This window comes from Tenrec ecaudatus, chromosome 8, assembly GCF_050624435.1.
Source record: "Tenrec ecaudatus isolate mTenEca1 chromosome 8, mTenEca1.hap1, whole genome shotgun sequence".
Taxonomy (NCBI): domain Eukaryota; kingdom Metazoa; phylum Chordata; class Mammalia; order Afrosoricida; family Tenrecidae; genus Tenrec; species Tenrec ecaudatus.
Genome location: NC_134537.1, coordinates 165,149,391 through 165,168,213, shown reverse-complemented (window position 1 = coordinate 165,168,213; position 18,823 = coordinate 165,149,391). Strand labels below are relative to the sequence as shown.

Below are 18,823 nucleotides of genomic sequence, written 5' to 3'. Positions count from 1 at the left end.
GGATTGATAGTTCCCCATGGGCATGGCACAGGATTTTGTGGGGAAATGGGGCCAACAATGAAGACATCCCAAGCCTGAGCCCGTAGTTGGAGCCACACTGTCACCCATCTCCTGGAGGGGCTCTTCTTTCCGCTGCCCTCTCCTGTACCAACCGTGTCCTCTTCTGGGGACTTCTTTCTCCTGACAAGTCCAAAATATGTAAGACAAAATCCCACCATCCTTGCGTCTCACTTTTCAGAATGTTGAAAACAAGGCTGTTACTTTGAAGACTAAGGTTGGTCTGATCCAAACCACGGTCATTTCAATTGCCCATATTCATGTGAAAGTTGGTCACTGAATAAAATTTAAAAATTAAAGCAATGTATTTGCATGGTGGTGCTGAAGAAGAGCACTGAAGTTCACGGACTGCTAAATGGACAAACGCATCTGCTCAGAAGTATGGTCAGAGCTCTCCTTAGAGGCAACGATGGTCTCACATACTTGGAGCATGTTGTCGGGAGGGAGCAGTCCCCGGTGAAGAGCATCAGATATGGTGAAACAGAGGGCAGTGAACAGGAGGCAGGACCTCACAGTGATGATGGATTGACACAGGGGCCGCAACCAAAGTCCCCAGCACACGAAGGCAGAGGACGGATGGGGCAGCGCTTCCTTCTGTTGGGCATGAGGTCACTATGGGCTGGCACCATAGTGCATAAGCTCACCATGGGTTGATTCCATTATGGGGTGGAACCAACTTGACGGTGTCTAACAAAGCGAGGCTTTCCAAAATAACACCCTGCTCTCTCAGGAGGCTCATGCCCATCCCATCTCCCCCAGGACATCCTAAAAAAGGCCTTTCCCCTGGGAAGGTCCCTGATGCAGCTCTGTTCTCCTCATCCCCTTTAAGAGGACCACCATTTCCAGAATAGTGTGAGTCCTGCTGCCTCCAACCTCAAAGCTTGAACCCTACTCCTTTGGACAGTTGGCTGTCCTTAGCCCCACTCTACCTCCCAAAGCACAGGACTTCTGTTCTCTTAGCTCTCACTGCCAATAGACCCCCTCACCTCTGGGCAGATATCTGCCTAAAGTGATTTCTTCCTGTCCAAGCACCCAAACGGGTGAAGCCACCCGCTTCTAGCCACTGCTTCCCACTGCTCCACCAATCTCTTTCTTGCACATTCTTGAACTCCAGGGTAGAGTTGAGACTTCCCAGTGTTTTGTTTTCTCCTTCTTTAAAACAAATATTGTATTATTTTTATAATTCCTTAACAATCAGTACCATCCTTTCTTTCATACATCTTAATAAAAGTATTTTTCTACCATTTCTATAATCCTTAAATCAGCAATACCAGCATCTCCTAGCCAACACTTCACTTGGACTTCCCTGGACCATACAGAGCAATACCTCGCCCCCAGAGCTACCATCCCAATAAAAGGTGCCGGGCTCTGTGACCCCTTCTCGAGACCCTTCTCAGAGACCACTGCCCCATGAAGGTCATGAGCCCCACTGCCTCCCAGACTTCCCTGAGAAATTTCCTCATATTCTGCTGCTTCGCTCAAGAGGTCTTATGAACCAGGTTTTCCTGATACAACTATACCACATGCCAAGTCCCGATCAAGGAGTTGCTTTGCTTCTTCAATCTGAGATATAGAGCAATCTTTCCCATAGATGCTACCTGTGTGTGAGATCACGTCGCCAACATTACCCTGAGCTCCCAAGAGAGCTGCCCTCAATATTTTTATGCCTCTAGATCTCGGGAGATACTAATCCACATTCTCTTCAGAGGTTAGCCCGCTGGCTGTAACTTTTTTATAAATCCACGATGCTTTTATCTCGGTAGTTTCATTGGTTTTTTCATTCATGGGGTCATGCTCAGAGCCTCCTTGGATTGATTTTTATCAAGTTTTGTGTTGGAGTCAACTCAGTGACAGTGGTTTGGGTCTGATTAACAAGTCGAGTTTTACTACTGAATCTTGGTCTGTGGGATTAGGGGTTTTGTGCGTGTGCTTCCAACGGCTCCGTGAGCTCTGCTAGTCAGGTTTGCTCCCTAACCTATCATGGTCACTGGTCATCGTTAACCTTGTAGTCGCAAATGCCGGTAACTTCTCTCACAGAAGACATCTTTGTATCGCTTGGAGTTTCTCCATTTCAAATCCTGTAGACCATATGTTTAGTGACAGTGAATAAGAAATTCAGACCACACACCCCTTTCTCCTTGCATGAGATGCAGTTCAGGTGGAGAATTAAAAAAAAAGGTGGAACTAGAGTCTCAGCAGGATAGAAGATGGAGGGATTGACAGGGGACCAAGTAGCAGTGTTCCTTTCAGAGCAAGCATAGCATTCATTGTCGAGGAGGCTTCAATGATGTGAGTAGTCCCTGATGAGGTGAGAGCGCTCGTCTCGGATGTCCTGGCACTAATCAAGAGACCACTCTGAGTGGGGGGCTGTACAAGCAGAAATGCGTCTGCACGCAGTAGGGTCCGGATTCTGATGCTCCTTTCAAGTCAGTAGAAATCTGGGCTCCCAAACCACTGATGGCGGTCCATTCTTGGATGTCATTGTGTGGGTATGTCTTGAAGGAAGAAGACAAAGTACCGGGTAACTGGAAATACTGAAATTTGACCTAACTTCCATGAAGCTAAAATGGAAAGGAAGAAAGCTTTCATGTGGAAGCTAATGTGACAAAAGTCAAAGGAATAAAGAAATAATGCAAAGCAAGGCATAGACATAGCGAGTGAGATGATAGAACTAAAAATAGAGGTGCACCTGTGAAGGGATCCTTTAGGATCCCAGGGACCTCAGGTGAGTGGACAAGATGGTGAAAAGGAAGAAGTTTTTTTAAGGAATGAACTTAACCAATTTCCATTGGATGATTTTGTTTTGGGGGGGTTGTGGGGAGCGGGGCATTGGTCTCGCCATCCTCAGCCAGTAATAGCAGAGGGATAGCACTAGTCCACCTGACGAAGTGCTTCTCATAGACGCGAGGAGCCCAGAGGGAAGCGATTCGGAGAATAACTGAACTGCGCTCCCATTCCCCACTGCTGAGCACTGATCAGACCAAGGTGACCCAGGGAAGTCAGAAATGCTTCTCTAAGAAACCTAGGAACCCAGAACTGCTAGGGAAATGTTCTGCACACAGCATCGCACACAATTGTTTTTAGACACTAAACACAATGATGAATATTTTAATGAGGTACATATGTATATCAGATGCACAGTTTCAAGTTAGCAAAGCTCATAGGAAAACTGCAATTTGGTATCATTTAATCTTTACTACTGAAGTTTGGGGGAGGGGAAATAAACAAATTGCCTCAATTGTCCATGAAGCCAGATGACCAATTTAACCTCTAAAGGGGTATATTTTTCAGATGACATTTTACTTTATTCCTTTTAAGTTTTATTTGCACAGAAACCGCAAACCCTAGAATTCATCCGTTCAATCACATCAAGAAGAGTTGCAAATCATCACCACAATCAATTTTAGAACATTTACTTCTTTTTTGGACTCATTGTTCTTAGCTCCCCATTTCCCCTGCCTTACCTCTAAGGAACCTTTAATCCTTAAACCTGCCTCTGAGGCTTTACCTATCCTGGATTTCATAAACAGAAAAACATACAAAAACAAACAACCCCACCAGCAACAGCTAACAATAACAAAGAAAAATGGAGAAAAACCTCAATTGAAAAGAAAGCAGAAACCATTAAACACTAGAACAACTTTAAAACGGGTCATAAAGGTAAACCAAAGACAAATTTCCTCTCTCATCATTAAAATATTATTCCCTTTTCTTCAGGAATAGTATCTGAGCAGCAACTAGGTTTTAAAGAACTACCTGAAACCACTAACACTTTGCTCAGCGAATCCTTTCACACGCTGAACTGAGGGTTAAAACAGCGAAGAGGGAGGAAGCAAAGTGATGCTTCCGAACGTTCAAGGAATGCAAGTACGATAACATGTGCATAAGGCAGCCGTTGGTGGTAGCCCAAGGGAACGGCACATGTCTGTTAAAGAAAGGTATATGCTGTAGACCTACATGTGATAATCTTGCTTTACACCAACTATCATGTCACCGCGTTTCATTTTAATGCACACATTTATCATTTCAAAAGCATTTTGTATGTTTATCAAATCCAACTCCTCTTCCATGGCATCCCGGTACTTTTCTCTATCATTTTTATTCATTGTTTATCCCATTTTACCATTGTATTTTATTGTTTCTTTCAGATTGTTCCCTTTGTATTTAATTGTTTCTATCAGATTGTTCCTGTTTTGTTCCTAGGGTGTGAATTATGTTTATTGCATTGGCCAGCTGTCTCCTCTGGGAGTGCATTTTGTCCTGTGATGTGCATTTTTATCCTCAGCTTTGCTTCAGTAGGGCTTGCTCTTTCTGTGAATGTTCTCTACACCATGAGTTATTAAAGTGTCCCTATAGAGCAGGCTTAAATTTCCTTTTGCTGTTGGCCCAAGGCATGGCATTTTCCTTTACTAGTTGTCGTTGTTGGTTCTCTAGCACTGTGTGGGTTGTGTACAGTACAATTCCACACTGGCTGGTGGCATAAGCTTTGATTTCTTGCTACCCATTTTCATGGAGTCCATTCTGACTCATAGTGACTGAGTCCTGGGGCTTCCAAGCCTGTAAGTCTTCACAAGAGTAGACAGCCTCGTCTGTCTCCCACAGAACTGCTGCTGATTTGAACCACTGACCTAGCAGTTAGCACTCCAATGACTAATTCACAGCATGACCAGGGTTCCCTTGACTTTGGGTAGAGACATTTTATTCCCGTCAAGAGCCGTGGATGGATGATAGCCTTCCTCTCAACATTGCCAGGTCCATTCATATAGAATATTCTGTTGAACATTCTCCTGAGACTCCTCTCCAACTGGGCTTTCACAAGGTCTGTAATGACTCTCTGGGCACATGTTGGATCCATAGCTCCTGGGCCGCCCTGGCACCAACAAAAGCCTCCTGCTTCTGCTTTGCATTCCCTCTGCGTTTGTTGGCATGCTCATATGTCCTTTCCTCATATTTTTAGCATGTCCACAGAATTTTTAAATCACCTAAAATTAAATATTTTATCTAGCACTTGTCAGTATTTTAAGGGGGTCTGCAGTACTGCTTTGCATCAATTTGCTCCCCCAGGCACCTTCCTCTGGTGCTCAATGTTTGCTTTAATCCAAGGGACTTACCTTTTATTCTTCCAAAAAGTGCTATATTTCTGCATCCCTCGCTCTTGTGATTTTCTTGTCATTTCTCTCGTCAAATAGTCCACACTTTTAAGGTCTGGCTTAATGTTTACTACTTCCAGAGTTGATTCTGGGTTCAGGTGGCTGAAGCTTGCATGTCGACACTTTTGAATGCCACGTCCTTCAGTTATTTATTTTAAACCCCAGCATCCACATTCATAAAATGGGCTCATAATTGACTTTACGTTATTTTGTGAAGATTAGAAATAACGCATTAAGCGCATTATGTAGTTAAATCAGTTAATTAATGGATTCCCCTTGCTTTCCTAGATTTTAAGTTTCCTAAAGGTAGGGTGACATTCAGTGACTCATCATCAGTTAATCACGTAGGTTTTAGTCTTCTTTATTTGTATTTGTGCTTTAAAAACCAAAGTGTAAATATATTCGACTAAACCCACTGAGTGTTTTTTACTTAAAGGCCTTTTGATGATAACCTCATGAAAATTTTCTCCTTGTTTACTCCCAAAGGAAAGTGCTGCCTTTGTCGTTGTAGACAATACTTTGTGGCTCATTCCAGGGACTCGCTCTCTGAAGCTTCCATCACACACACCAAGAATGAAACATGCTGTCAGCAGGCTGTCTTCCATTGCTAGAGGAAGTGCCCACCTCCTGCCTTGTCACTTAGCACTTGCTGTCTGGATCAGAGCAGCCTGTCAGCACATTGGTTAAGTGTTGGGCTGCTAACTGCATGGTCTGTAGTTCAAACCCATCAGTCACTCCTTGAGAGAAAGATGGAACTTCCTACTCCTGGAAACAGTTACAGTGTCAGAAACTCACAGGGGCAGTTCTATAGTTTCTAAATTCTATAATTATAATTTATAAATTTCCAATGAGATTAGTATTGACTATATGAAAGTGAGGTTAATCTATTAAAATAGATTTCCCATGAATAATACAAGACATATACTAATTACTATAAGTCAATTTTAAAAGGAGTTAAATTGTACACTCTCCTGTTCTCCAATCACCATGTCATCTTGAAACACCTCCTTAGGCTAGCCCTTCCCCCGCTATTAGCAAGGGGCTGAAGGGCAAGAATCTCCATCTGACATTGGGATTCTTGACCTTCAGTCTGTTGCAAATAGCACTTTATTAAATATATATATGTATATATAGTGATTTAAGTGGAAGTTTACTGTTCACACTATCATTTTTATATTCAACAATTAATCATCTTCTCAAACTTCCTGATAGCTTCCTCTCTTCTCCCCACTGCCGTTCCCCCTTCTCCCTCTTGTAGAATAGTCTCTTCCCTTTGCTGACTCCACATGTCTCCTCTCTACCCCTTAGTCCTCCTTCACTTTCCCCCCTCCCACATCTGGCAAACGTCAGTCTGTTTATTTTTGTATGAAGAAGCTTAATCATAATTTTTCTTTATAATGATGGTCACATAAAATATAGATCTTTTTGTCTCGGCTCTTTTCACTCGGCATGATCCGTGTTGCCTCCCGAATATGCTCTTTGATGAACTGTCTGTTCATGTCCTCTGCCCATCTTTAATGGGTTTATTTCTCTTTTACTTGTTGAATGTTGCAGTTTTCTATAGTTTTTAGAGATCAGTCCCTTGTCTGATATGTTATCACCATTTCCCCCAGACTGTAGCTATTCTTTTTATTCTTTGAATGAAGTCCTTTGATGCACATCATGTGTCCAATTTTGGGAGATCCCTGTCATCTACTTTATCTTCTGCTGAGAATGTGTTTATCATTATGTTTAATAGTGTGTTTATGTCATGGATTAGGGTCCTTCAGTTTACCCCTGTGTTTCACTGATGTTCTTTACAGTTCTGGTGTTTGCATTTAGTCCTTAATCGATCTTGAGTTGACTTTTGTGTGTGGAGTTAGAGCTGGCTCGTGTTTTATTGATTTCCTTTTCAGAACTCTGTTCCTTTGTGCAGAATCCAACTGATTTTGTTTGTTGGTCTTGTATCCTGCTACACTGTGAATTCTTTAGATTATTTGCAACATTTTCTTGTTAAACCTTTAGCGTTTCCTACATATAGAATCATATTATATGAAAACAGAAGTGTTACTTCTTCATTGTCTATTCCAATGCTTTTGGTTTCTTTGTATTCTTTAATAGCTCTGGCTAAGACTTTCAGCACAATCCTCAGAGTGGTGAACAAGGGCACTCTTGTTTGGCTATGGTTCACAAGTAGAAATCGTGAGGTGTCTCCCACTGCAGGGAGGTTGGCCATTGGGTTTGTGTGCATGGCCGCCTTTCCTCATGTTGGGGAACTTCTCTTCGAATCTCATTTTCCCGAGAGTTTTTGTCAGGAATGGGTGTTGGATTTTCTTCAAATGCCTTTTCTGCCTCAATTGATATAATCCAGTTCTTTTGTTGTATTTATATGGCAGATCACTTATTTTCTTTTTTGTAATTAAAATAAATTTATTTTAAAAGGAGATGCATGTACATTATAATTCTAAGGATATTTTTATACTAAAAATGCCAAAGTATTTTTTTATTTAACTTGAAAAGTTCATGATGAGTGTGGATTTCAAGGAAATTCACATTCGAGATTAAATTTTATATTGCCATACATTTCTAATCACACTTTATTTAAGATATCTATTAAACCATGGTTATAGAAATACAGTATGAGACTGTATTGATGAAATAACTACACTTTTGGCTTAACTCCCTGTAACTTCAAAAAAGTAGTATCATATAAGACAATGGTTACTTTTACTCTGATAAAAACAAGATCCAAACTTAGTCTTTCTGTTTCTTAAGGAACTCAATTCTCATGAGCAACACTGTACAGTTAGGAGATCATCATGTTTATTATTAAAACTTGTTTTTCTCTGGCAATATTCCAGCCTTTTGACTACAAGTCTGTTTTAGGACACCTGAAAACTGCAAACTTGGATATCGTAAATATGACAGAAAGATAAAGAAGGTCTTTAGGTAAACACAGTTTCGAATCACACTGCCATTGAAGCTCTGCTCTGAACACCAGAAACTCTGCTAGTTTGGGAAAGTCAGTGGCTCCGTCTTTATATGCAATTGAGGTTTTGTTTTCCTTCCAAACGTTCCTTGACCAATTTTCCCAAAGAGAAATGATGCTCATCTACATCTTCTGGCACGAGGTTTCTAGTAGAATTTGCAAGTTCAAAAAATATTCTGTGTTTCTTCCGCTTGGGCCGGCTGCATTAAAAAATGTGTTCAGCAATGTCTTCCAGAGGAGCAGGACCGAGATAATTAGGGGTCTCGCATGTTCCGATAAACAACAACACGTTGTGGGCTCTTTCGGATAAAAACTGACCGTTTCACTCCTGTAACCTCCTTTTCCTCTCAAGTCCAGGTATGCGCTTACCTCTTCTTCCTTTCCTGTTGGCAATTTGTAGGCAACACCCCATCCACAACCCGCAGGATCTTCAATAAGAGTCACGCCTCTTCCAGGCTTGCCAGGGACCCCGCGGTGGTCCGTGCTCCCCTGCCAGAAGCTTCAGCTGTGGCTGTGATGTACCGGAGCAGCTTGTCCTGATAGGGGAAGTGCACCGTCCATATCAGGGACCCGTAACCCGAACCCACATGGCTTCTTAGCTTCTCTGCCCTGGTGCCATCAAGCTGTGGTCTCCGTCGTAAAGTTCCTGACAGCCCACTTATTGTCTTAATGTAAACATGAATTCATTTTATTTTCTTAAAAGCGAAATAGCTGTAAAAAACCTTAATGATCATAAAATTAAGGAAGTCAAAATTTCTCAAACATATTCAATTTTCAATGAAAATTTCAATTCAGCAGTTTTGTTATATAAATATTTATTAAATTACTTTAACTACAACAGAGCAAACCACCACCTGGCCCGTGCCATCTTTACAGTGACTGCAGTTGAACCTGTTGGTGGTGGCCCTGCCAGTTCCCCTCATGGGGGCATGCTTCTTTTCTCTCTGATCCCATCCTGTGCCCACTCTGACATTCCTCTCCGGGGCTGTTTCTCCCAAAGACAAGTCTGCAGTCCCTGGCCCGAAACCTTGTCAGCCTTACTTCAAAGGAACATTCTGGATGTTTGTTTGTTTTCTGAGACAGTTTTAATTGTCCTTCTGGAAGTCCATGAGATCTTTAATGGTTTCACCAATACCAAAAACCAAATGCACCAATCTTCTCACGTCTTCTTTATTCATAGCTCAATTTTCTTGGGCACATGAAGTCATTGAAAATCGTGTTTGCTCCTTAACACTTTAAAAAGATTTTGTATGGCAGATTTTCCCAGTGCAATACTTTATGTAATTTCTTTTATTTATTTTTTCAATATGTTTGAATGAACTTATAATTCACTGCAGACTCTAGACTCAAGGAGATGCAAGAAGTTCAAGGTGAATTCAGAAAAGGACAGGGACTAAGGGATATCACTGCTTGTGTCTGATGAATCGCAGCTCAAAGCAGAGAACACCGGAACGATGTTTACTTGCGTTTCATTGACTATGCCAAGGCATTCGACTATGTGGACCATAATATACTATGGGAACCTTGGAAAAATTGGAAACTCCAGAATACTTCATGGTGTTCATGAGGAACTTATACCTTGATCAAGAGGCAGCTGTGCAAAAAGAGAGGGAAATATGTCATGGTTTACAATCAGGAAAGGTTTGTATCAGGGCTGTATCCTCTCACCATGTTTGTTCATTCTGTTTGCTGAGCAAATAATTAGAGAGGCTTGTTTATATGAAGGAGAGTGCTTCATCAGGATTGGAGAAAGGTTTATAAACAAACTGCAGCATGCAGATGAGACAGCCTTGCTTGCTAAAAGTAAGGAGGACATGACACGCTTGATAAAGATCAAGGATTGCAGCCTTCAGTATGGATTAGGGTTCACTGTCAAGAAGAGTGAAATCCTCACAACTGGACCAAGAAATGACATCATGATAAAAGGAGAAAAGGTTGAAATTGTCAAGTATTTTGACATACTTGGTTCCACAATCAATGCTCATGGCATCACTAGTCAAGAGATCAAATGGCACGTTGCTTTAGGTAAATCTGGACAAGAGGTCTTTAGAGTGTTGAAGATCAGTGATGTTACTTTGTGAACTGCGGCCGCCTGACCGACGCCAAGGTCTTCTCCATTGCATAGGTGTACTGGCAAGCTGTTCCTTGATAAGGAAGTATAGGTGAATTTGGATTGTAGTGTTGAAGAAGACTAGAGAAAGCACCACGAACTTCTAAAAGGACAAACCTATCTGTACTGGAAAATGTAAGTCCAGGGTGCTCCTCAGAGACAGATGTGGTGACACTTGCCTCACATACTTGGCTCATGTTGTCAGGAGAGACCGGCCCCTGGAGAAGTCCCTCATGCTTGGCTAAGTGGAGGAGCAGTGAAAGTGAGGAAGAGTCTTGACGAGATGGATTGCCGCAGCCGTTCCTTTAACGGGTTCAGGCATCGGAACGGTTGTGAGGATGGCACAGGGCCGTCCAGTGTTTTCTTCTGTTGTGCATGGGGCCACTACGTGTCGGAGTTTATCAGATGGCTCTTAACAGCAGCAAAGTCTCCAAGCCTCCGAGACCACCTCCTAATCCAGCCTCTCAGACCATCAGTTAGATTGGAGAGCTATGCACTCCGCAGGGTTTCCCCGACAGTGGGCCTTTGCTCTGGGCTCTGGTTTGGTTTTTAGGTTTTTAAAGAAACTTATAGAGTTGCACAATCCATGTCAACAAAGGAAATCAGTCATAACATCCCACGAACCCCCAACAGATGAGCTCCCCTTAGCTGTTTCCCTGCCAGCTTTTATTATTTACAAGCCCTCCCCTCCATGTCCCGGCATCATACCTGGTAAGAAAATCACCATAGTCTTCAAAGTCTTCATTTTTGATCAACATTTTCACTGGAACTTAATCCACATATCATATAATTCCAAAGTTCAATCATATCTCAACGTCTTAATTTTTTATGAGAAACCACATTCCCCTTTTTTCCCTTATAATAAGAATGTCGTGAAACATTGTCTTTGTGTGTTCTACTGAACTTTGCTAAGCTCAATGTCTCTAGTTTTGTCCGTGTCTTGCTGTGTTTGCGAGTCCTCGTTGTTGTTATTGATGCCTACTATTTCATGGTATGAATGTACTAGATTTGTTCACCCTTTCTGCTAATCGGAATTTTTGGTTGCTCCCATGTTTGTGCATTTATGAAAATTGATAGAGTAAATGTAGGTGGGCATATATCTGTAGGTGTTATATCATCTATTACTGTAGGAAATGTACCCAGTAGGGGGTTCACAGGCGCACCAGGAGCTTGGGTCTGCACTTTTTTTAGGATTCGCCTGCTGGATTTCCATAGTGTGCGGGCTTTTGAAGCACCTGACCAGCAATGCGTGAGCATTCCAGCCTTTCCACATACTCACCAGCATTTATGATCATTTTTAAAATTGGTTTCTTTGAGTTTTGGCGTGAGGTGGTATTTCATTGCTGTTCCAATCTGTATTTTTCTTACTGCTCATGAACACAAACATTCCTTCTATGGCTGTTGGCCACATGGATGCCAACTCTGATAAATTATCTATACATGTTTTCTACACAATTTTTGATTGGTTGATTTGTATTTTTCTTGATGCAGTACTGCAGTTCTCTGTAGATTTTGGTAATTAGCCCTTTCTCTGATGTATCATTACTAGATATTTTATCCCAATCTTCGGGTTCTCTTTTAACTTTTGTGATGAAGTCTTTAGATGGGAATAAATTTTGAACAACTGCCTTTGAGACTATGTATAAGTTCTTCATAAGCATAATTAAGTGTTCTAGAATTACCATCTTGCACAATGTTATCATCCTTACAGTCAAATGTCTTTGCATAGTCAATAAAGCACATGAAAATGTATTTCTTCTTATTTTCTCTGATTTAAGCCAAGGTACACATGACATCAGCATGAATATCTCTCATTCCACATCCTCCAGTTTCATCTTGATGTCAGCCCTTTGCTGATGGACTACAGTAACAATTTTTATTTTTGCTCCATCCAGTGAGAACTGGCCCCGAGGATGTGCGACGTGGGTAATGTTGCAGCGATCATGACTGTTACCCTTATTGTCTATCTAGACTTTATTACTGGCATTTTATCCCACTGTGGTTTATGTAGCACATTGGTACCTTGGTTCCTTTAGCTTTTGTGGAATAAATAATAAAATTAGATTTACAATCGAAATGAACTTTATCATTGATGTTTGAAATTTTCCACTAGGAACAGAGATAAGTAAAATCAATTTAGTTTACTGAGCATCAGTAACTACTAGCTTATATGGAATGAACTGGACTCATAGGACGTACTTTTGCATTGAGCCCTCACAACAACTTTCAAGGACATAGATTAGTACCCGTGTGACCTACAAGAGTAATTAGAGACTCTGTCCATTTGAGGTACTTGTCGAAAGCCCACATTTACAAATGGTGAAAACCAGATTTGAATTCAGAACTGGCATTCCTCTGCTTTTGTATAACAGTGGTTGGCTTTCCTAATTGAATCTATAAATCTTCGCAGGAAAGAGAACTTTATTATCATTATTATTGTTAAATCTAACCTGTCTCTTGTATTATTACTAAATACTTCCTTCAAGTTCTCAAATGAAATGTGAAGGGTGCGCCTCTCCATGCATCTCTCTGATGTCAAGTGAGACCTTTGTCTCCATCCTTCATAAAATTAAAACATTCCAATCAATATGTATTACTGTTACATTACTGAAGAGATTATCCCTAATGGCGAGAGAAGCAATTCCACATCAAACTACTTAAGAGTTGCACACTCCATCTATTCCCTAGTCAGAGAGAGACTCACTAAGTGTTCCTTCCTATCTGACCTGCTCTAATTAGAAACAAAATGGATGTGATAAATTCAAAAGCTTGCAATGAAATCAGCTTTCCCTGGAAAACCTGTTGGCAAATGGCACAGTACTTCTGCATTTTTCCACTTTGCAAGTTTTCAGCATCTGCTATTTAAATATAACAGCACATATGGTAGCACCCTTTTGCAAAACAACGTAAAATAAGATGAAGAAACCATGAATTGCCCTGCCTTTCCCTCTTCAGCTCTGCCGCCATGCTGAGCATCTCAAGAGCACAAGGGCCTGGAGCGAGGAATGGGCTCCAGCAAGAGGTGGCGTCCCTCCGACACATCTCAGAGCCCTCTCACATTACTCCCCTGCCCCTGCGTCCTGCATTCCATCTAGTCCACCCCACCCACTGGGGATTAGTGGGACTCTAGTGGTATGTTTCTGAAATGCAACCAGCAGAGTTATTTTATATTGGATGAGATGCTCCTCGTTGCTATAGGAAGGTCTGTTTAAGACGTGAGAAGGATGTTCAAGTTTCATTTGCTGACAGAAGTTGAAACTAAAGAAAGCCTCCTAGGTCTCCTCACTATCCCTCTGCCAGAGCCTTGGGCACCTAAGCCTCAGGAAAGTTCTTCATGAAATAAGTGGCAGCTTCTGCCTTGGATAACCTTTGTACCATCTAATAGGATGCCAGCCGAAACTGCCCCTTCTAATTGACTCTGCTAACTTCCCGTGAGAGCGGCTCCCTCTGGCAAATGGTCCTTCCTTGCCATTCACTTGCCCAGTGCTTTCTCCAGCTGCAGAGCAGCATGCAGGCCTGGGGGCTCTGGCAGGGCCTGTGGGAGATGCGCGGACGGCTGTCAACAGTGCCAACAAAACCTGCAGCCCCACTCTCATTGTTCCTGGTCATGTGGGCTGGGAAGGCAGCCTCTGCCAAGGATGGCATTGTTCCTAGCCTAGGATTTACAATGGAATCAGGTTTGTTCCTCCCAAAGATAATTCTAGGGCAATAGGACCTTGCACCTCTCTAAGGTCCCACTCCCCACAGAGTGGTCCTGCAACAGCAGCATCACAGGGAGCTCTTCAGAAATGCAGATGCTGAGGTCTCACTGCAGATATAAAGTAGCTAAATCTGCACCCTAAAGACCTACAAGCATTCTATGCACCTTGAAGTTTGAAATGTCATGCATATGCCACTGGTCTCAAACATGCTCATAATGACTCATTCTGGGCGTCTTAAAAAATGGCATGGCTGAGTCCCTACCCAGAAATCCTAGATCAATTCATCTATAAGAATTTAGACCAACTCTAATATTCAGGAAATTTGGAGAACTACTACTCTAAAACATATGCTAATACTTCATAAATCTTCTAGAAGCCCAGCACACAGAACCATTGGGGGTCCGCCCTTTCCGAGTGAGCCCTTAGCTACTGCCTGGCTGCCCCATGTGCACCAAGCCCTTCGGGGCTCTGTCCACTCGGCTGAGGAAAGAAGAGCAGGAACATTTGCAAGTTCTCATGCTGTTCTGATACGTCATAATGGAATGCCCGTCTGAATTTCTTATCATGAGGAGACACAACTTGAGTTATCTTTAAAAATGATAATCAATAGCATCTGTCTCTGTAGGCTGATGTGAGGAGTAATGAGCAATGCAGTAGATGACACTAGACAGAGTGACTGTGACTCACAGTGAGCTCAATAGCAGTGAGTTTGCTTGGTCTTTCTCCATTAGCCTAGGAGCTAATAGAGAATGGTAGTAGAGCAAACAGGTCTTGGTCATCTTGTTGTCTATAAATCTGCTCACATCATGTCAGCTGATGTTACATTTCCTACTCTGTCTTTAATTCCATTTCATTGCCTGGAGGATTTTTTTTTCTTTGCCAGCATAAGATGTAGGCATATGTAAAGCTGCTTTCCTTCACAGAATCATGGTAAACTTCACAAATAGCCAAGCTACTAGCTAGCAGAATAACGAGTTGGTTATCTCCCATAAGACACAGTTTTCTAAGTAAATTGTCCTTTATCTTTAGTCTACTCCTTCCATTGAGTGGAACCCAACTAGCAAAGGTGGAGCGCATGAAAGCAAATCCCTGCTCCACAGAGTTTCCCTGGCTGGTTTTCTTTTTCTAAAAGCAGATTGCCAGGTCTCTCTTTTGCATCATCTTTAGGTGGGTTTGAACCAACAACCTGTTGGTTACAGCCTAGCAAGCTAGCCATATGTATCTGGGAATTCAAACCAAGGTAACAAGACTGAAATATAGACCATATGCTGATATTTGATTGGTCCATCCATCTTTCATGAGACAATTCCATCTTTAAATATGTAGATTTATTATATTTATTCTATTTAAAGATACGATATGCAAGCTTGAGAGCTTTTCTATGTATGAGAATATCTTTTTTTCAACTTGATTCTCCTGACCTTTATCAATTTTAAGAGTGAACACTACTTTAGATTTCTGTAGGAAGAACCACTTTGTTGAAACTCCCAACTACTGAATTAATTGCTATGCTCTATTCTTTGAATACAATTCTTTTTCTTAATATTTAGTTTTTTTATTTTCTGAAATGCACTTCCCAGATTGTTTACTTGATATATTTTTACTCATATTAAAAGGTTCATCCCAAATATTACACTTTGGGTAAACTTTTCCAGAATCAGGCTGGCCTCCTTGGAGCTGGCATTTCCCTTGCTTTTATCACTAGAACAGGACTTGTTTAGCAGGCGGTGTTAAGTTCTAGAACTACAGAAATAAATAAGGCACCATCTCTGCTATTGATAGATTGCTATTGACTAAGGAAACAAACCAAAAAATATTTACATATGTTTAAGGAAGAGCAGACCAAAGGTTGAGGAGGATGGGCGGGTTGGGGGAGTAAGTTTGGGGTAAGCGAAGAGTCAATTACGGCAGGGATAGGGAAAAAGCAAGGGATATAAAATTGACCGGATTGTATTTAATCAATTGAAATGTATCCGAGAGGAATAATGAGAGGTTGATGATAGGTAAACATAATAGTGGGGTAGGAGGAAAGGAAAAAGAAAAACAGGAAAGTACTAGAAAGTGGTAATCATATATAGGTACAAATACAGATATGTATATATGAAAATATATAAATATACGTGTATTAGTACACACAACAGGGCAGTAGATGAACTTTGGGCCTCTACTTAATTCTTACCTCAGTACAAGAATGGTTTGATCTTTTAATGTGGCAATGTATGATACTCACCTTTCAGACATGATCACTGAAAACAAAATGGTTGCATAAGCAAATGTGGTAAAGAAAGCTGATGGTGCTCGGCTATCAAAAGCTATAGCATCTGGGGTATTAAAGGCTTGAAGTTAAACAAGTGGCCATCTAGCAAGGAATCAATAAATCCCACAGGGAAGAAGCACACCAGCCTCGGTGAGCATGAGGTTTTGATAGGAACAGGTATCAGCAGTTCAAAAACAAGCAATCATGTTGATGTGAAGAAGTATAGACAAAGTGGATACCCCAAACCCACATATAAGATAATTGGGCAGTCCTTCACTGAAGGGCCATGTGGGAGGGTTGATATATCCAGGGTGCAGTATAGCACTGATGAAACACATAGCTATGCTCTAGTTCTTGAATATTTTGCTCCCCTTACAATTATGGTCCCAGTGTTACCTCATTAAGCTTGTTATACCTGTGAATATTCAATTTTATAATGAAGATCATCTGATACATGAGATCCAAGATAGCTAAGTCTGTCAGAAATAGTAATGGGAGCAATGATTCTCTGGGAGTATGGGAAGGGTTTGTGTATGGGGTAGGGGTAGGGGTAGACTGATAGCAAAGATGACTGTATAACCACACTTGAGGGAAACAAATAATAGAATTGTAGGGGAACAGGGACAGTGGATGGTATAATAAATGGCAAAATAATAAGAAGAATAACTATTAGGGATGGGGGAAAATGAGCAGCCAATATTAAGGGCTCAAGAGAAGGCAAATGTTTTGAGAATGGTGTTGGCAGCAAATATACATATGTGGTAGACACAATGGACAGATGGATGGATGGATGGATTATGATAAGAACTGTATGAGCCCCCAATAAAATGATTTTATATATATATATATATATATATATATATATATATATATATATATATATGTTCCTTGGGGATAGGCTGAGGGAAGGAGGGGATGAAAGGGAGCTGATATCACAAAGTTTAAGAAGAGGAAGATGTTTTGAAAATGATGGTGGCAGTAATTATACAATTATGCTTGATCTAATTGAAATATGGATTGTTATAATATCTACAAATGTTCCCATTAAGATGATTTTTTAAAAGAAAAAGGTTCATATCAAAGGGTAATTTCAAATTAAGATTACATCCCAGCCCAGTCCAAATCAAGACCATATCTTGATATTTGCCCATAAGTCCATAATTACTTCTTCAGACTCATGCAGTCCAATGATGCAAAGAGCAGGAAGACCACAGGCCGGTGGGTGCAAAGTCTTTTGGATCCAGTGGTGGTGGAAGCATCTCAGCAATGGCACAGGTCTCCATGTGACTCTTCCAGCTCTCCGAATGTGGATCTTCAACTGGAAGGTGAAGCAGAATAAGAGTGTGACCCGCCTCCAAGGAGAAAGAGAGGAAGGTCCCAGAATCCTCATGAGAAGGCCACGCCCACAGGAGGCATCAGCAGGCTGTGACCTGTTGGACAGGCTGGACTGCACCCTTACACTTATTCATCAAGTTGACATGAAACTAGCTAACTACCACACTGACTAACGTACAAATTAATGTACAAGGCAAGAATCTAAACAATAGTGATTTTATTAGTACAATGTTATTTTGTGGAAAGAACTATGATAAGTAAGCGCTATTTTATTTGTTAGTCCAATTTTGACCATCTCAGTCAGAGTACTTAGTTGGAAGTAAAAAAGAAAGTTAGTTTGGCTGAGTTAAGCAAAGTAAATGAGAGAGGAAGAGAGAGAGAGAGAGAGGGGAAGTAATATAAATGTGACAGATCAATTTTCAAGGATCATTATTTCCTACCTGGTGCAATTGCCATATCACCAGGAATAACATTGCAAAATCGTGACATGGAACTGCTTCTAAAGACTGAATTCTGCATCTTGCACCAACTCTCCCACTCCCTGGTCACTAGAGGCAGTTGCCAGCGGTGGAAGATGAAATATAGAAAGCATATTTAGAACATTTTCCTAGGAACTCAAACAATTAGGGTAATAGATATTACATATGAAGCATGTTCATATATTCAGCTTTTGAGCTTTCCGTTTGGACTCTGAAATCCAAATTGTACTTGATATTTGACCAATAGAATCAAGGTCACAGAGAACCATGTGAAATGGGTCATTGATCATCAAAAAGCAAGAAGTGATTGGGTTCTACAGCATTAGCCTTGTCTGTTTGAGTTATGTTAATGCTATATTCTTTAATAGTTGTGTTTTCGTAAGGTTAGGTAAGGTTATATATTAGCACAATCTTCTATTTCAGCAGATTCTGTTGGCAGTGGCATCGTTAAGTGGTCAATGCTTGGAAAACCTGAATAGACACAAAGATGCCGAAGTAGGTACTGGCAATGGAGGGAGGAATTTTTTTATATATAATAGCTGGGCTCTGGAGTGTTAATATTGTACACTCTAGCCTAGAGGAAATTTGTCAGTCCATGACCCTGGTAACCTGGAAGAATCTGAATTCCGCACAGGCTTTACTGGGACCTAAGCTGGGACCTCACCCACTCACTAGGTTCTACAAGGTCTTACACATCTGCTGTGTGCTGGGGCAGCATAGGCAGGGCGGGACGCATCCGTGAGGGACCATCAGTGCCCCTATGGGG

General features: G+C 41.3%; 1 pseudogene; it reads right to left on the bottom strand.

The window, feature by feature from the left end:
• Positions 1-8,224: 8,224 nt before the first annotated feature.
• Positions 8,225-18,823, bottom strand: part of LOC142455588 (glutathione-specific gamma-glutamylcyclotransferase 2 pseudogene) — a 100,459-nt pseudogene continuing 89,860 nt past the window's right edge.